Raw genomic sequence first — 19,310 nt, 5'->3', positions numbered from 1 at the left:
AGAGAGAGAGAAAGAAAGAAAGAAAGAAAGAAAGAAAGAAAGAAAGAAAGAAAGAAATGTCTTATGCACATAGCTATTCATTTTCCTATTATTCATAAGAACAAAAAACAGACACCTATGGTATAGCCACACAATAGAGTAATATTCACCCTTTAAAGGAATATGGAAGGGAGGCCTCTCTTGAGTACCACTGTGTAAAAAGAGGTAGAGAAATATGAATACACACACACTTATATGTTTATATTTCTAAAAAATAAAGAATAAACCAAAGCTAGTAAGAATAGGTGAGGGAAGAAAAAAAAATGGGGGCAGGAAATAAGACTCCTTTGAATTTAGTTTTTTTAATAATTTTGACATGATAAATTATTTAAATGTTATACAAAGCTCTAATAGAATTTTTTAAGTTCTCTAAAAATTCTAAACAAATGAAAAAAATCTAAATTCTATATTGTTGCTTGTAGCATAATTGTGCAGAAAATCATTGCAGCTTTCAAAAATACAGAGCTCTGATGATTGAATGGGAAACACTCCTTAGGAAAAAATATGAGCAAAGAAACATTGCTGCATCCAATGATATTGGTGACATTAGTCTTGGTATCACCATTAGGGATTAAAACAAATAAGTACAAGATTAAATGAAGGATAACAAAGATACATGAAAGGAAAAAAAATATGTACTTATTTTTTCTTTCATTCACTGTATTTTAGAGTTACCAAACACAGCTGGTATGGGAAAGTTATTCTTCGTCAGAAAAAAAAAATCAAGTTAATAAATATAGAGAAAATCAGAGAAAAAATACATATCCAATTCATGGGAATTATAGTGGTGGATAACGTAGACAATGCCTGAACCCACTATCTCATTTTAACATTTTTTTCATTTTAACATTTCTAAGTCTAAGACAATCAAGTATCATGTACCTCTTGTTTGATACAGTAACAAGTATATACCATTACTTAGGATATATTTTTGCCAAGAAAAATTCAACCCCAAATCTTATCACTCCAGATCAACAGACCCATTTATAGGTATTGCAGGGACAAAAGAAACCTGTTTTGTAGAAGCAATAGGCTAAATCAATAATGTGGCCAAGGGTGCAGGGTAAACAAAAAGTCTTCAACAAATAAATGCTATGAAAAATAACAAGAGATTAGAACATTATAGATTAAAAGAAATGTAAAGGATTTATCAACCAAATGCAGTATGTGGACTTGATGTGGATCCTAATTTGATCAAACCCGAATAATTTTGAGACAAGCAGGACAAAGACTAGGTATGTGATTGTGTATTGTGGTTAAAGAAATACGTATTTAAGACATACCACATTATGAAGTATTTATGGGAGAAATTGTATATCCAGATTTGCTTCAAAATACTGAAGCAAAGAAATGTGGGAAAGATAAGTGAACAACAATATGCTAAAAATGGTGTTTAGTATATTAGCAGTTTATTACACTATTCACTTTATTTTTTAAAATTGAACATTCTCATTTTATTATGGAAATGTTCAAATATACACAACAAAAGAAGTGCTGCTGAATCATATGCCATCATTTCAGGGCAGTTAGGAAGAGACTAATTGGAAACAATGGAACCTACACAGTAGCACAATACAATTCTGTTTTGAAAAGCAAAGATAAGCTCATGAGAAAGCACTTTTATTTCCTCCTAACTGCCTGAAGAAGTTAATTTGAAACATGCAAAAGAAAGATCATTCTGAGAAGAAAGCCATGGGAGAGGAGGGAAGCTGACCATTGATCACAGGCTGGATATTCTGGGAAAGAGAAACAGACAATGTGGATAATGCATAGTTCCTATCGAGTCGCACGAAGGCAAAGGGTAGAAGTAAGTGAACACAAGTATGGATGGCTGTATCTTAGTGCAAATATTAGTCCTATTTCTATTTTTGGGTGTGCTTCACAACATTTTCACATGTTTTCTAGTAGATTATTAAAATGAATCACCTGCATACCTGGTACAAATCACTGGATATCATGAGACATTTATATATGTATATACCTGATTTTCCATATATATATATATATATATATATAGCCTATATATCCTATATGTATCATATATATATATCATATATATATATGAGAGTATAAGCATATTTTAACACATTTCATATATTCCCTGGAAATTTAAGTCAGATTTGTACTTTTTGTACTTTTGAAGCTTGATTGTACTTTTTAAAATTAATCTTGACTTTCAAAGTTCTGGCTGCTAAAATTAAGGTATTTTAAAACCTCCTATTGTTCCAAAAATTAACAAAACACATTCACATACAAATTACCTACTGTTAAAAACAGGACAACAGCCCCGAAACAGGGTTGGTTACACTAAGTTCCATGTCACCAAATCAAGGTTCACTTATGCAGTTTTGGCTCTCCCAGGCATGGAATTTTAAACCAGTCAATTAGAAACTGCCTGATTAGTGCTAGTGAGGTAACTTGCCTGATAGATGTTAAAAGGGAAATTCTTTGGAGTGTGTCTGAGTAAAATGTACATTTAAGAAAATGAAGTAGCGTAGTCAACAACAGTATGATTCACTTTTCCTAACAACATTGGGCTTTAAATGGGAGTGACAGTCAACAAGTCTTTCATTTCTCCCTAGGTGGTCCCTTCACTTTTTCCGTTTTAATGTGGACTCCCTGCACTGGTGAAAATGAAGAGAATAATGCAGATAACAATCCAGGAGAAGAAACTCTTGAGAGGAGGTAATAGATGGTTTAACTCATTCTGAACTTTTATTCCGCAGCAGTTATCAGAGCACTCTCTAGAGATGGCTTGCCATGTATGTGGTCGGAGAATTAAAGACTCCTGTCAGAAGGGTTCCAGTTCCATTGCACAGATTTGAGAATGTGTGAATATTGCCCAGCACAAACTGAAATCAAATTTCCACCTTTGCATTTTACAGTAAATAGTGCCTTCCTTAACACTTTAAACTGTATTAATGTGCACTGAAGCTGCCTAAATACCGATTCAATATTTTAAATGTAAGACTAAGACAGTAATTAAGGCTTCCTGAACATAATATAAAAAATTCCACAGCAAATTTAATAGACACTTCAGTTTCCAAAATGACATCATCATTATTGTGTGTAAGCCCTACTTGGCAATACTGCTGAAAGTACATTCCCAATACAGATGTAAATGGCGAACCGAACAAAATATACTATGAAGTGAGGGAATCTTGACAGTTTAATACTTTATATTACAAAATGCTTAAAGAACAAATTTCTTCTATTGGAGCAAATATCTTCTTCATAGGACTTCTAATGTCACAATCAGCAGTCCTTTTATTTTTTCTTCTAAGTCAAAAAATAAAATAAAATCCAGTAAAACAAACAAAACTAAGCTACTGTCAAGGGCAGCCCTTCCTTTTCATTCTACAGTACAGAAGGCAAACAACTATGTTAAATGAGAAAGTTTAAGTCATTTATTGGCCCAATATGTTGTTTTTCTTGCTAATCAGTTTAGTTTACCTAAACTGGTGTTTGGGATTAGATATATGGGGTAATGATCTACGGGGTGCCTCTTCGCAGAGATGGTTAGGTCAGACAATGATTCAGTAAGAATGTGGCCTACAATTATGTACATTTGAGGCTGAAAAACTGTGTTAAACAGGAACCTACCTCTATTAGCAAAGATCAGAGCCATAGAAAAAGAAGGTGTTCACAGTAAGAAGTCTATCAAGAAAGTAGGCAGCTGGAGAATATAACACTAACAGGTTAGTAAGCGAAAAGTCCGAGGGAATAGGACAGGTCAAGAGCTTTTACTCTGTACATGCACATGTTCTGTGTAAGGAATAAAAAGCTTAGTGTACATAAAATATGTTGAAAGACCAGAACTTAAATGTTGTCATCATAAAACTCATCTAATTTTCCCTATACTTGCAATCGAAATCTACTGTGAGGTTTTGTCTTGCTCCCAGAATAAAATCTCTACCTAGCCCCAAAGCTTATTTGCTCACTCACAAGTTATTTTAACTAAAAACAAGTTTCAGTTCTGTAGTTAATATTCCCTGTCCTGTATAGTCAACAAAATTTTTGTAATCATTCAAAGATCATCTCTTCTCATGTAAGTCTGGTTCCAGATTTAAATGGGAAAGTGAAGGGGAAGACACGCTCAGCTTTTCCTGTTTCCATTCTTATAAGGGTAAGGAAGGGTAACCATTGTATTAGCACTGGAGCCATTCTCCTTAGGCCAGAGATAACAGATGAGAGATCTCCCCCTCTCCTCCATGATTACAAGAGTTTGAAATTCGATTCTCTGATACAACTCTTTTAACCCCAGGCATTTCGGATCAAGTGGCACAAAAAAGATTTTAGACCTCTTCTTTTGATATCCTGAATAGATAGATGGTCCATCTCTTCCATTTGGGCCGTGGGAGTACTTGCCATGTATTGTTATTCCCTTGAACTTACATGTGCATATGAAGAGGACATAGGATTTATCAGATGTATACACACAAAAGATTCATTGTTTTTAAATTCCAACAATTCTCTTTAGTCACATGAATTGGGTCCTCTTCCTCTGCTCACCTTACTATAGTGCTTTCTTTCTTGGATCCATGAAGATTAACAAATTAAAGTCCTGCTTGTACTACCCAAAGAGTACTTTGCAGTCTGAAATACCAATTACTGAAACATTCATCAGCTTATTGTCTGATACTGCTTAAAGATCATTCTTAAAATATGTAGACTTTGACTACACAGTGCTATCAATTATATTTATTTCACTTTAGATATTTTATTCTATTCTCTGCTGCAATACTGCAGAGATGAATTCAAGTCCTTCTGTGCTCTGCAGAATGCCTGCAGCAAACTGCCTAGAAAAGAATCAAACGGAAAAAATCCCTTCTACACCTGGGGTCAGAGTGGCTTTGAAGACTTTCCTTAATTTAGAGGGAAACAAAACATACTTTTTCAAGTTGATGATTACCTGAAGATTCTCCCACCAGTGTGTAGGGCTGATTGCTTATCTTCTTTCACCAGACACCACCCTTGTGAAAACTTTAAGACTAACATCTCTCCTGTGTTGCTTGGGTTTTACTGGTCTTATTATGATTGCCTAAAAGGAACTTGTTTTGAAGTTCCCCAAGGTACAGGGAAATGTTGGCGAGGAAAAAACTATCCAATTATCCATCTATGTTACTATTTATGAAAAAAAAAAAACAGGAAATAACTCTATCCCTCATTTACTTCTCACCTCGCTGTGATTTGTTTATACAAATTGCAGAAACTGCTCTCACCAACATTACCAGCATCCTTGTACCTTCCTAACTCTTATCTTTCTTTGTTCTTCTTTGCCAGTTGACACTTTTGGCTATTTGAACCTTTCTCAAACTCATGCTTTTGACTTGCACATTATATTATACCCTATCTTTTTTTTTTTTTATTATTCTGACAATGGTCTTTTGTCACATGAATTGAGTCTCCGTCCTCTACTCACCTTGCAATATTGCTTTCACTCTTGGATTCACGAAGAGCCACAAATGAAATTCCTGTTTATTCATAAGCCACCCTCATGGTGTTACCTATCACATTTACAGCAACAACTTTTGTCTTCCTATTGTGGAATGGCACATTAGCATCTAAACTATTTTAATAAGCCCTCTTGACTATAGATATTTAAAAAACTAAAAGCTACATTTATCAGATTTCTTTGTAGTTAAATATATGAATATGGCTTAAACCTAGAAAGAATGGATACATCTTTAGAAACACACAGGCTACAAGCTACTATAATTGAATCATGAAAAAGCTGAAAATGTGAACAGACCAATTTTGGATCAGTAATCATAAATCTCCCAACAAACATAAGTCCAGGACCAGATAGCTTCACTGGTGAATCCTCCTAGTCAAAGACAAATTAACACCAATCTTTTTAAACTCTTCCCCTCCACCACCACCCCCGCCAATAGGAGGGAAATACTTCCAAATATCTTTTACACAACCAGCATTACCCTGATACCAAAAACCAGACAAAGACACCATAAAAAATTTATAGGCCAATATCTTTAAAGAACATAGAGGCAAAAATCTTCCACAAAATATTTGCTAACCAAACTCAATAAACTTAGTAGTGTAAACCAATGCTGATTTGCACACACATTTCATAGCACCCTTATTCACAAAAAAACACAAATAGAAGCAACGCAAATATTCATTGATGGATATAACAAAATATAGTATATGCATACAATGATTATTTAGCCTTAAATAAGAAAAATTCTGACATATGCTATAACAGGAATAAACCTTGAGCACGATATGCTAAATGAAATAAGCTAGTCACAAAAACACTATAGGATTCCACTTACATGAGAAATCTAAGGAGCCAAATTCATAAACAGAGGTAGAATAATTGTCAGGATTGGTGGGAGAGAGAAAATGGGAGGGTGTTGTTTAATGGGTATAGAGTTTCAGTTTGCAAGATGAAGTCTGCAGATTGGTTGCAAAACACTATACTGTGAATACACTTAATACTAATGATCAGGACCTTTAAATTAATCAAGATGGTAAGTTTATGTTATGTTTACTTCACCACAATTAAATTTTAAAAAAATCAAAACTGTTTTCAAATACACACAAATCCCCTTTTTTTTTTTTTTTTTTTTTACCTTAGAATTCTGTAGGTAGGAAATCCAACACGGGTCTCATTGGGCAAAATCAAGGTGTCAGCAGGACTATGGCTTCTGAAGGTTCCACCAGAGAAACTGTTCCCTCTAGAAACAGCTTCCTGAAACTGTCCCATTTCTTGGTTTATGGCTGCTTTCCTCCATCCTTAAGAGCCAGCAACAGGTGATTTGAATCCTTGACTGCAGCTGAAAAAAAAAAATGCCTTCACTTGTAAGGGCTTATGTTGGTCTGGGTTCACAACCTTGGGAGTTCCCAGTGAGAAAATCTCAAATTGGTTCCCATAACAAAGAGCAAAAACAAATGGAAGAAAGAAGCAGGCTACTCCAGGCTGCTAGTTGCAGTTTTAAGGGAACTGACCTCTGAGGTTTGTCTTAGGCAGCCAGAAGACAAATAAATCTTTGTACCCATCTGCCACAATCTTAGAAGTTTATATAGAGGCTTTAGCTGGTCTCAGCATGTATAATGTCCACATGGTTACAATAACACTTTATTCTTTCAAGGCTAGATTCTTCAAAGAGTGCCTAGTGTGGGAATAGTGGGCAGAATGTAAATTCCAAGGACAGAGGGCAGGGACAAGGAGCCTCTGATTGCCCAAACTCAGCCCCCAGGTCATGTCCCCATAACGACCTTCTCCGACAATTGAGCCAACCTCGATAACCAAGAGAATCTACCCATCTCAATTTTTTTTTAATTCTTATTTATTTATTCATGAGAGACACACATAGATGTAGGCTCCATGCAGAGAGCCTGATGCGGGACTTGATCCCAGGACCGCAGAATCATACCCAAAGCCAAAGGCAGATGCTCAACCACTGAGCCACCCAGGCATGGATCTTAAACATGATCTACAAGACCCTTTCATCAGGATAAGTGACGTATTCACAGGTGTCAAGGATCAGGGTGTGGCCATGTAAGGGAGGTCAACCTTTTGCCAGAGTAAGTAGGAGACAAGCTGGATAATAAGCATTTGTTTTGCTGCCACAAGTAATGATTATACTAACATGGTTTTGTAGTCAGTGATCATAACAGCAGCTCTTTAACCTTGACATATAAAGTGCCATTTTTTTATTATCTTTGATAAAAGTGGTTTCCTGATTCAGTAGTTTCCTGATTATAGATGAGCCACTTGTCCCCAGAAGTTCAGCCCAAAGTCTGCTCCCTTAGGCTATTTATTGGTTAGATATGCAATCTAAAATACTGTGTAATAAATCTCTTTCTACAAAAATCAGCAAGATTGGATTGTATAGTCTGAAACTGAACTCTGGGTAGTTTAACTCCCACATCTATATTACTAAGCAGGGAACTTCCTGATGAACGTTGAATGCCCACTTAACTGATAGGTATCTACTTTTGGAAAATCATAAGGATTTCGAAAAGCAGCGTATGAATCTTAAAGTCAAATTTTACCCTCACATTTGGACCTCTTCCTTCAGTTAAAGCCTGAATTCTCAGTCTAAACCTTGGGAATCATCCAAGAATAAACTACCTTTTATTAATCCCTCATTTAAGAATAAAGTAATATTAAATCTTCTCCACATTCCTCAGATTCACACCTGCCGATTTATTCCTATTGTTCATGCTTCATCAATTCTTAACAAGATTACTATGAACACCTGTTAACCACTCTCAATCACTAAAAGCTCTTTTTTTCAGCTTGATTGAGATATAATTGACAACATTGTGTAAGTTTAAGATGTACAGCGTGATGATTTGATATACATATATATTGCAGAATGATTACCACAATAAGGGTAGTTAACACATCCATCAATCCATCACCTCATAGTTATTTGTGTGTGGGTGTGCGTATGTTTGGTAAGGACTTTTAATAGAATACTGTTAAAAATACTGTTAAGAGAATACTTAGCAACTTCCAAGTTTATAATACAGTACTGCTAACTATAGTTACCATGCTGTACACGGTATCTCCAGAACTTATTTATCTTAATTTGGAAGTTTGTTCTCTTTGACCAACTTTACTGACTTCCTTCACTCCTTTACCCACCCTCCAAACTACCAATTTACTGTTTCTATGAGTTCAGATTTTTAGATTCCACGTGTGAGATCATACAGTATTTATCTTTCTCTCCCTGACTTATTTCACTTAGCATACTACCCTCAAGATCCATCCACATTGCCACAGATGGAAGGATTATTTTTACATGGCTGAGTAATATTCATATATATGCATATATATACATATATATATACACACACAAACACACCACATTTTCTTTATCCACTCATCTGTTGATGGACACGTAGTTTTTTTTCCCATGATTTAGATATTATAAACAATGCTGCAATGAATATGGGGGTGAAGATATCTTTTTTGAGACGGTGATTTTGTTTCCTTCAGATATATCCAAGACATAGGAGTACTGGATAATAATATGGTAGTTCTATTTTTAATTTCTCAAGAATACTCCATACCATTTTCCATAGTGACTGCACCAATTTACATTTTCACCAACAGTGCACAAGGGTTCCTTTTTCACCACATCTTTTCCAACACTTCTCTCTTGACATTTTGATAAAGGCCACTCTAACAGGTGTGAGGTAATATCTCATTGCAGTTTTGATTTGCATTCACCTGATGTTTAGTGAAGTTGGGCACCATTTCATATGTCCGTTGGCCATTTGTACGTGTTCAGAAAAAATGTCTATTTAGGTAATTTGCTCAGTTTTAAATAAGATTATTTCTTTTTTGCTATTAAGTTGTAGGACTTCTTTATATATTTTGGATATTAATATCTTATCAAATAGATGGTTTGCAAATATTCCGATGGGACTATTTGTTTCATTTTATTGAATGGTTCATTTGCCATACAGAAATTTTCAGTTTAATGTAGTCCCAATTGTTGGCTTTTGCTTTTAGTTGCTTGTTATTTTGATGTCCAATCCCAAAAATTACTGCCAAGGAGTAATTGTCAAGGAGACATTCCCCTGTTTTTTCTTCACAGCTCTTATCAAGGCTATTTCTGAAAAGTGTTTTGGGTTATATGACTACTTTGTTAGAAATCTTTCACAAATATTCTTTTTGCCTATACTAACGTATCCACCAGAGCATACATACTATTTCACTTTTGCTGAAAAGTAAATTTTTCATCATGGTTTCAAATGTAACCCGTGTTCAAGTACCCCAACTTACCTTTGGCTTCCTGAAATATTATGCTCCTTCTTTCAATGACATGCTATCATTTTTAGACATCCTATCCACTTTATTTGAACCTTTATCTACTCATACATGCTCCAGCTACCTGCCTCTAACTTGAGGTCTCAAATGCTTAACCATGGATGCACATTAGAATCTTTGGAGCTTTTGTTTTATTCTGGAGTAGGAGGTGGCTTGTTTTAACTATCTTGAGTCAAGGCATAATCCCTGGAACTTTCTACTCAATTGGCTTATGCCCAGGAAATTAATGTATTCTTAAGAAATATTCCCAAAATAGTTCTGATACACGGTTATGACAGAGAATTAATGTATAGTGGTTACATAGAGAAGATTTCAGAGCCAGAAAGGTTTCGGTTCAAATATAATTTCTGTCACTTTCTAATTGTATGATTGTGGACAAGTCATTTCACTGTCAAAAATTCAACTCATATAATAATTATATTTTTACTTTCTAGATTGTAAGCATTTAAAAATTTTTTAGAATGTTTTAAATATACAGAAAAATGGAAAATATAGGATAAAGGGTTCTTAAGGACTCTGTACCCAGTTGACCTTAGTGTTAATATCTTATGTTACTATATTAGCTACAATTAATTATTCATAACTAATATACTATTATTATCTAAAGTTCATAATTTATTCAGATTTTCTTAATTTTTATATATTGCCCCTTTTCTGTATAGGATCCCATCTAAGATACCCATTATGTTATGTTTTCATGCTTCTTTAGGCTACTCTTGGCTATGACAGTTTCTTATACTTTGTTTTTAGTGACCTTGACAGTTTTGAGAAGTACTACTCAACTATTGTGTAGAATGTTCTGTTAGGATTTTTCTGGTGTTTTTGTCATGATTAGGCTGAGAGTATGTTTTTTTTAGGAGAAAGATGACAGATATAAAGCACCATTCATTCTCATCATAGCATATCAAGGATGCATATTATAAACCTGACATTACTATTACATTGAACTTGATCACTGGGATGAGGTGGGACTTGGTATATTTATTCATTGTTATATTGATCATTTCCCCCTGTTTCCATACTATGTTCTTGGGAAGAAAGTTATTACATCCAGGCTTTATTAAGGAGTCGTGAGCTATGCCCTCTTTCTTGAAGCATATTATTTGAAATTCTTCTATATAGAAGATATTTCTCTTCTCTTTCATTATTTATTTATTAAATCACCAGTGTATATTGGTATGTCCTTATAGATCTTTATTTTTTATATTAAGCTATAATTCAATATTAATTTGTTAATTTTGTCCAAATTATTCCAGCTTCGGCAATTGGGAGCTCTGTCAGTTGTCTCTGTGTCCCTTTGACATATCTCCAGCAATGTAGTTTTGTTTTGTTTTTTAATTGCTTCCTTTCTTTATGATCCTACAAAATGCTCAAAGCTCATCCTTAATATTTTTTGCCTTAGTCTTAAAATTGGCCATTTCTCCCATGAAGCTCAGGTTTCTTTTATTGGAGAATGGTATTAGAAATCTAGGTCAGGGTACTATGTATGTTAGTTGCTGTTGGAGTGATATTACTTCTAGGTCCTTTCAGCTGGTAGAGCAAGGGAATATGTGTATATAGGCTAATATACATGTTTGTCTAAATATATATACCTCAAAATATATTTCTCTCTATATAGCTATATATACTTCTGTTAAGCTAAACATGAGCTCATACTGATGTCCTCAAATCTAATTTGTTACCTACTCTGTGGCCATATGGATCATTCTTGACTCATCTCTTGCTTATTTGTGACCCCCTACTCTGAGAGTGAGAAATCTGATTCCCATTATTCTTCACTTACTTCCTGTATACATATATAGATAAAGGTAGCAGAATTCTAAGTTTGTACCCTCATAGGAAATATCTTTATCAACTACAACTGTGCTTAGGCACAGATTCTATTTCCCTTTAGTTTTACATTTCTAAAGTTATGGAAGTTAGCATCTTCTTCCCCTGCCCATTCAGTGAGATTGTTGCATACATTTGTAATACAGTTAGATTATTTTGGCACCTTCTGCATTCCATCCTTGGGAAACTTTAGTTATTAAATAATTTTTTAATTGGCAGACACTAAGATTCATTTCTGTGATGAAAAGTTCTATGTGTAAGGTCTTGTAACTAATATTACAATATCATATGAAGGTTTCGCCATGCTAAAAATTTGTCTGTTCCTCATCTACTCAATCCTCTTTCCCTAAAGGGCAACAACTTACTTTTTTATAGTCACTATAGCTTTGTATATTCCAGAATGCATTTCCATAACATTTTAAGACCAGCTTCTTTCACTTTGGAATATGCACTTAAAATGCTTCTATCATTTTCATGGCTCATAGTTCATTCCTTTTTATCATAGAATACAGTGTAATTATATGGATGTATCATACTTCTAAAAAATCTATTTGCTTATTGAAGGACATCTTCATTGCTTCTAGTTTTTGGTGATTATAAAGAAAGTTGCTAAAATATTCATGAACAGGTTTCTATGTGAACATGTTTTCAAATCAGTTGGATAAATACCTAAGAGTGTGATTGTTGGAGCATATGGTAAACTATTTAGCTTTGTAGGAAACTGCTAGTTTGTCTTATGAATTGTCTGTACCATTTTTATTCCCACTAGCAATGAATGAGTGTTCTAATCTTTCTACATCTTCACCAGCAACAGGTATTGTCAGGGTTTTGAATTTTAACCATTCTAATAAGTATACAGTAATATATCATTTTTGTTTTAGTTTGACTTCTCTAATTATAAATAATGAGGGCATCACTTTTAATACACTCCCTTGCCATCTACATATCTTTTTTGATGTTTGTTCAGATCTTTCAGTCATTTTTAAATTGAGATACTTTTCTTAATGTTGAGTTGGAAGAATTCTTTGTAATACTGGATATAAGTCCTCTACTATATATGTGTTTTGTAACTATTTTCGTCAGTCTCTGACCAATATACTAATTATCTTAACAGTGTCTTTCATGGAGAAGTTTTTATTTTAATAAAGTCCAACTTAATAATTTTTTCTTTCACTGGTTATAGTTTTGTTGTTGTATCTAAAAATTGTATTAAATCTAAATGTCTAGTTTTGCTTTGTTTTGTTTATATATGGGCATCTTGTTTTCTTCAGTGCTATTTGTTGAAAAAAAATTACACTTTTCCAATTAATTAATTTTCTCCTTTATGAAAAATTAGTTTAATAAATGTTGTTTTTCTTTTTCTATACTCTCTTTCTGTTTCCTTGATCTATGTGTCTTATCAGCTTCCCCATACCATGCTGTCAAGACTGTTGTAGCTTTTTATTACATCATAAGAAATTATAGTATTGTCAATATCTAGAAAATATTATACTGGGATTTTGATTGGAATTGTAATAATTAATAGATCAATTCAGGAAGAATTGACATCTTAACAATATTAAGTCCTCTCTCCATTAACAGAGGATATCTCTTCATTTATTTGGATCTTCTCGGATTTTTTTCAACAAAGTTTTATAGCTTACACAAATAGATTCTGTACATATTTTGTTAGATTTATAACTAAGTATTTCATCTTTAGTGCTATTATAAATGGTGTTAATTTTAAATTTTATGTTCTAATTCATTATTTCTAATAAATAGAAAATCTATTGACTTTTGTATATTCATCTATTCTGCAATTTTGCTTTACTTATTACTTCCAGGAGTTTTTGTTGTTGTGGATTCTTTGGGATTTTCTATATAGACAATAATGTCATCTCTAAAAGGTAAAATATATAAAAACAATAGAAATAATAATTGAAAGGGTGCAAAGATAATACAGATCTCAGCTTTGCCAGACATAGATGTTAACATTAGAACTTACTATATTCAAGGAGATAAAAGATATAATTTAATCAAACTCTTCAAAATACTGAAGTAAAAATTATCAAGTGAAAATTATAGAGGTAAAGAAAAACAGGAACTAAATAAATGCATATAACAGCTGAATATAAAAAGAGTAAACTAGAATATGTCAATAGAAACTATACTGAATGAAGATTGAAGAGAATAAAAAAAATAGAAAATATAGAACATATGATAAGATAGACATAAGCAATAGTATCAGAAAATCTACTGTATCTATAATTGGAAGACCTAAAAAAAGGAGAAAGAGAGGGAAAGATAATGTGGCAATCATATTAACTGAAGAGATAAGGGATGGAACAGTCTGCTTTGACTGCCAAAATGAAATACCACAGATTAGGTGGTATTAAACAACCAAAAACTTTTCACACTTCTGGAGACTAGAAGTCTAAGATCAAAGTTCCAGTATGTTTGGTTCTCCTGAGGTCTTCATGACTTGCAGATTGTCATTTTCATGCCATATACTCACATGGCTTTTTCGCTTTGCTCATGTATCTCTGGGGTCTCCTCTTACAAAAACTCTAGTCTTACTCAAGGACTTTGGTGGAACAAATACAGTCTATAACTAGAATTTTGCAAATTTGTTTAACACACACACACACACACAACACGTACACTTCAAATAACAAAGCCAAGAGCTATGCATAAGCAATCAATCAGATGGTAGTTTTAATTAAAAAATATGATGATAGTTAAGCTAAATACAAATGGGTGAAGGCTCCAGTGAAAAGATAAAGATTGTTAGACTATATAAAAGACTGAAAATCAAACAATGTCCTATTTGTAAGAAAAAACCCACAAGATTAAAAAAAATGTAATAAGGGTGGAAAATAGTATACCAAAAGAAAGCAGATGAAGTTGTATGATTATCAAAATGGAATTTAAAAAGTGAACAAAAGTACATCACATATGAAAGCATAACCCTTTCTCTTAATAATTAAATCCATAAAGATAAACACAATTCAAAATTTATATACATTTTTAAAATGTAGTATCAACATATATAAAGCAAAATTGGCAGATGTGAAAGGAAAAACAGACTTCAAAATGCAATGGAAGATTTCGGCTACTAATAGAACAAAAATATATGTATTTGAAGTAATGTATAAATTTTGAAGAGCAGAATTAATAAATTACTCAATTTATATACATTATTTTATGTCCATGTATATTAATTTGTTTGTTTTATAATATACATTAATTTACATATATAGAATTTTGATCCTAACAGGAAGATGAACATTCTTTTAAAGCACATATGGGATTTGTACAGAAATGACCATATGCTAGTATATTTTAGCAAAATTTAAAAGACTGAATTTATAGACTATATCCTCTAAATTCATTGCCATTGCCTAGAAACAAATCTCCTGTACATTTACAAATGAAGAAATTTAATTTAAAATAACATGTAGCTCAAAAATAAAGTCACAGTGGCAATTAGAAAATGTTTTGAGCTGAATGATAATGAAATCAAATCACTGAGACACAACTAAAGCTATCCTTAGAGAAAAATGTATACCTTTCACTGGATATTGTAGGAAAGGTTTTTAAGCAGTGCTAAAACTTAAACTTGTATTTTCTGTTCAAAATCAATTGGCAAACACTTAGATTCATTACCATAGCCAACTAAAAGGAATGCTGGGACTGTAGTATTTTACTATGCACCATTTGCTAGGCAACATTTAATATGAAATGTATATTACTAAGGGAAAATAAGGAAAATTTATATGGAATTCAGTTGGCTGCAACTGACACACAGTACCAGTTGGTAAAAAGAATGTGAGCTTGACCCCTATAGACTTAATTTTCTTTTTTTTTGTTTTGTTTTTTTTTTAATTTATTTTTTATTGGTGTTCAATTTACTAACATACAGAATAACCCCCAGTGCCCGTCACCCATTCACTCCCACCCCCCGCCCTCCTCCCCTTCTACCACCCCTAGTTCGTTTCCCAGAGTTAGCAGTCTTTACGTTCTGTCTCCCTTTCTGATATTTCCCACACATTTCTTCCCCCTTCCCTTATATTCCCTTTCACTATTATTTATATTCCCCAAATGAATGAGAACATACGTTTGTCCTTCTCCGACTGGCTTACTTCACTCAGCATAATACCCTTCAGTTCCATCCACGTTGAAGCAAATGGTGGGTATTTGTCATTTCTAATAGCTGAGTAATATTCCTTTGTATACATAAACCACATCTTCTTTATCCATTCATCTTTCGTTGGACACCGAGGCTCCTTCCACAGTTTGGCTATCGTGGCCATTGCTGCTATAAACATCGGGGTGCAGGTGTCCCGGCGTTTCATTGCATCTGTATCTTTGGGGTAAATCCCCAACAGTGCAATTGCTGGGTCGTAGGGCAGGTATATTTTTAACTGTTTGAGGAACCTCCACACAGTTTTCCAGAGTGGCTGCACCAGTTCACATTCCCACCAACAGTGTATGAGGGTTCCCTTTTCTCCGCATCCTCTCCAACATTTGTTGTTTCCTGCCTTGTTAATTTTCCCCATCCTCACTGGTGTGAGGTGGTATCTCATTGTGGTTTTGATTTGTATTTCCCTGATGGCAAGTGATGCAGAGCATTTTCTCATGTGCGTGTTGGCCATGTCTATGTCTTCCTCTGTGAGATTTCTGTTCATGTCTTTTGCCCATTTCATGATTGGATTGTTTGTTTCTTTGGTGTTGAGTTTAATAAGTTCTTTATAGATCTTGGAAACTAGCCCTTTATCTGATATGTCATTTGCAAATATCTTCTCCCATTCTGTAAGTTGTCTTTGAGTTTTGTTGACTGTATCCTTTGCTGTGCAAAAGCTTCTTATCTTGATGAAGTCCCAATAGTTCATTTTTGCTTTTGTTTCTTTTGCCTTCGTGGATGTATCTTGCAAGAAGTTACTATGGCCGAGTTCAAAAAGGGTGTTGCCTGTGTTCTTCTCTAGGATTTTGATGGAATCTTGTCTCACATTTAGATCTTTCATCCATTTTGAGTTTATCTTTGTGTATGGTGAAAGAGAGTGGTCTAGTTTCATTCTTCTGCATGTGGATGTCCAATTTTCCCAGCACCATTTATTGAAGAGACTGTCTTTCTTCCAATGGATAGTCTTTCCTCCTTTATCGAATATTAGTTGCCCATAAAGTTCAGGGTCCACTTCTGGATTCTCTATTCTGTTCCACTGATCTATGTGTCTGTTTTTGTGCCAGTACCACACTGTCTTGATGACCACAGCTTTGTAGTACAACCTGAAATCTTAATTTTCCCATCACATGTGACCAGAGCAGAATGTACTTGTATTTCCCACTCTGTTTCTTAGCATAACTAACTTTAACTGTAATAATCACAAAATCTCAATGGCTTATCAGAATAAGGCTTTACTTCATGTCTGCTTCAGAGTCAAACGTAAATTCAAAAGGTGAGATAGTTGATAGTTCTGTTCCATGCAGTCATTCAGAAACCTAGGCTTTTTCTATCAAGTGGCTCTTCCCCTAGAACCCAGGAGTTCTGCTGAATCTTCTGTATATATCCTGTAGACAAAAAGAGAGAAGTTTGGAGGATTACATGAACATTTCTTATTTTTTCTTTCTTCTTTCTTTTCTTTCTTTCTTTCTTTCTTTCTTTCTTTCTTTCTTTCTTTCTTCTTTCTTTCTTTCTTTCTTTCTTTCTTTCTTTCTTTCTTTCTTCTTTCTTTCTTTCTGCTTTCTTTCTTTCTTTCTTTCTTTCTTTCTTCCTTCCTTCCTTCCTTCCTTCCTTCCTTCCTTCCTTCCTTCCTTTCTTTCTCTCTCTTTCTCTCTCTCTTTCTCTCTTTCTTTCTTTCTTTCTTTCTTCTTTCTTTCTTTCTTTCTTTCTTTCTTTCTTTCTTTCTTTCTTTCTTTGAGGGAAAGACAGAGCCAGACATGATGCTTGGTCTCACAACCCTGAGGTCATGAGAGCCGAAACCAAGAGTGGAACACTTAACCAACTGAGGCATCCAGGCACCCTTCCTATAATTTTAAATGTGGTACACATCACATTTCATTGGCAACCACTTAATCACATGGTTCCACCTACAAAGGGGGCTAGAAAATGTAATCTGTATGCCCAGGATAAAAACAGAAACAATTTACTGACCAGATGGTCAATTTTTGCCATGTGCACAGTTTTCTAGTACATATCCCTTAAACAATGCTAGCGGAACTAGAGTTGCAATATCATATTCTTCTCAGAGTGTACATTATAAGTTAAAAACATGTTGAAATTAAATTAAATTAATCCCCCTTTATACCAAAGTACACTTTATACCTGTGAATTATAATATGTGCCTTTCACAACTATTACTGTTATTTCTACAGTATCTTTATAGTTGATATTGAAGAAATTATGGTCATTTATTTATTTTTAAATATAGATAAGTTAGGAGAACAAAAGCATTTTTATCAAATGTGGCTCAAATGAAAATACATCTTTAGACTTCTATCATGAATAAGATGTTATAAAAATAAGTTTGTTTCATAGTGCTCATGTTTTTCCCTGCTAATTAAAATTTATTACAGAAATAATAAAAGCAAGGAAAATTTATTCTATTTAAAATATTCATTGTATCCTTAAAATTATGAAATGTATGTCCTCATCAAGTATGATTCCGCCAATGTTATTCTACAGAAAGCAAAGGAGTTCATTAAACAAAGTGCCACTGAATCTCTACCATATAATTTAATACAACTAGGATGATAAATGTCTCTCTGAACACTATTTTTCTAGTATTTAGTAATTGTGCATGTGGTTGTAAGAAAAATGAAATTATAAAACAAAAACTATTAGAATATACTAATATTACAGAAGAATAAAACAAATTATATTGTTGATTGCTGATATACAAGCTAATGTTTGGTTATTGTATTTTCTAAGCCTATGGAAAAAATAATAACACAGCAAAACAAAAAAAAGCTACAATAACTTTCTTGTATTCCTTTCTTATAGGAAAACTTGTTGAGCTTCCTCTTAAATTGATGTACAATATTTACTTCTGTTGCTGACTCCAGCACTTTGTTCCATCTCATTAATTCAAGGAGTAAGAAACATCAAGGAACATCAGGAACATCATTAATCCAAAGACCATTTCTGGCCATGCCTAAGTGAAGCTATTAAAGATATTTCAAGATCTGACTAAAACAGTTATTAAAAAGCCTAACCACTATGTCTCAATTTATTTTCCTAGATAATTGTAACATCTTTGTTTTGGGTCATGGGTTGATACATGTCTTTGGGTCTCATTTGCTACATTATTTTCAGGCCAGAGTGAAAAGAAATTCTAAGTCACAATCAAAAACATTTTGAAAAATTTTAAGCTAAGTTTCAGAATTCTTCCATTTATTGTAATATAGTTCTGGTAGAGGTATGGTTTACTTAGCATCATTGTACAGCCTGGTGCATATTTCTTCTGTGTTTTATAGTCTGTATTAAGCAGAAAATTCCATTATTCTTCTACATTTTGTGTTTTTAGGAATTGTAATAATATATCACTACTTGATTAAGAAATTCAACAACGAATTGCAGTTACATAAAAGCAAGTAGCACAAGCTTTCTAAATTGATTTTTCTTTAATGCGTGCCACTTTCTGTTTTTCATAAAATT

At 33.5% G+C, this 19,310-nt stretch overlaps 1 long non-coding RNA gene across 1 annotated transcript; it reads left to right on the top strand.

Annotated features, from left to right (window-relative positions):
• The first annotated feature begins 1,721 nt into the window (after positions 1 to 1,721).
• Positions 1,722 to 18,986, top strand: LOC119871156. The gene is made up of 3 exons (XR_005356302.1): positions 1,722 to 1,846; positions 2,622 to 2,724; positions 18,657 to 18,986. It is a non-coding gene; the product is annotated as an uncharacterized LOC119871156 (long non-coding RNA).
• The last annotated feature ends 324 nt before the right edge of the window (positions 18,987 to 19,310 follow it).

This window comes from Canis lupus, chromosome 3, assembly GCF_011100685.1.
Source record: "Canis lupus familiaris isolate Mischka breed German Shepherd chromosome 3, alternate assembly UU_Cfam_GSD_1.0, whole genome shotgun sequence".
Classification (NCBI taxonomy): domain Eukaryota; kingdom Metazoa; phylum Chordata; class Mammalia; order Carnivora; family Canidae; genus Canis; species Canis lupus.
Note: the sequence above shows the minus strand (reverse complement) of the source record. Positions and strands in the feature narration are given on the sequence as shown.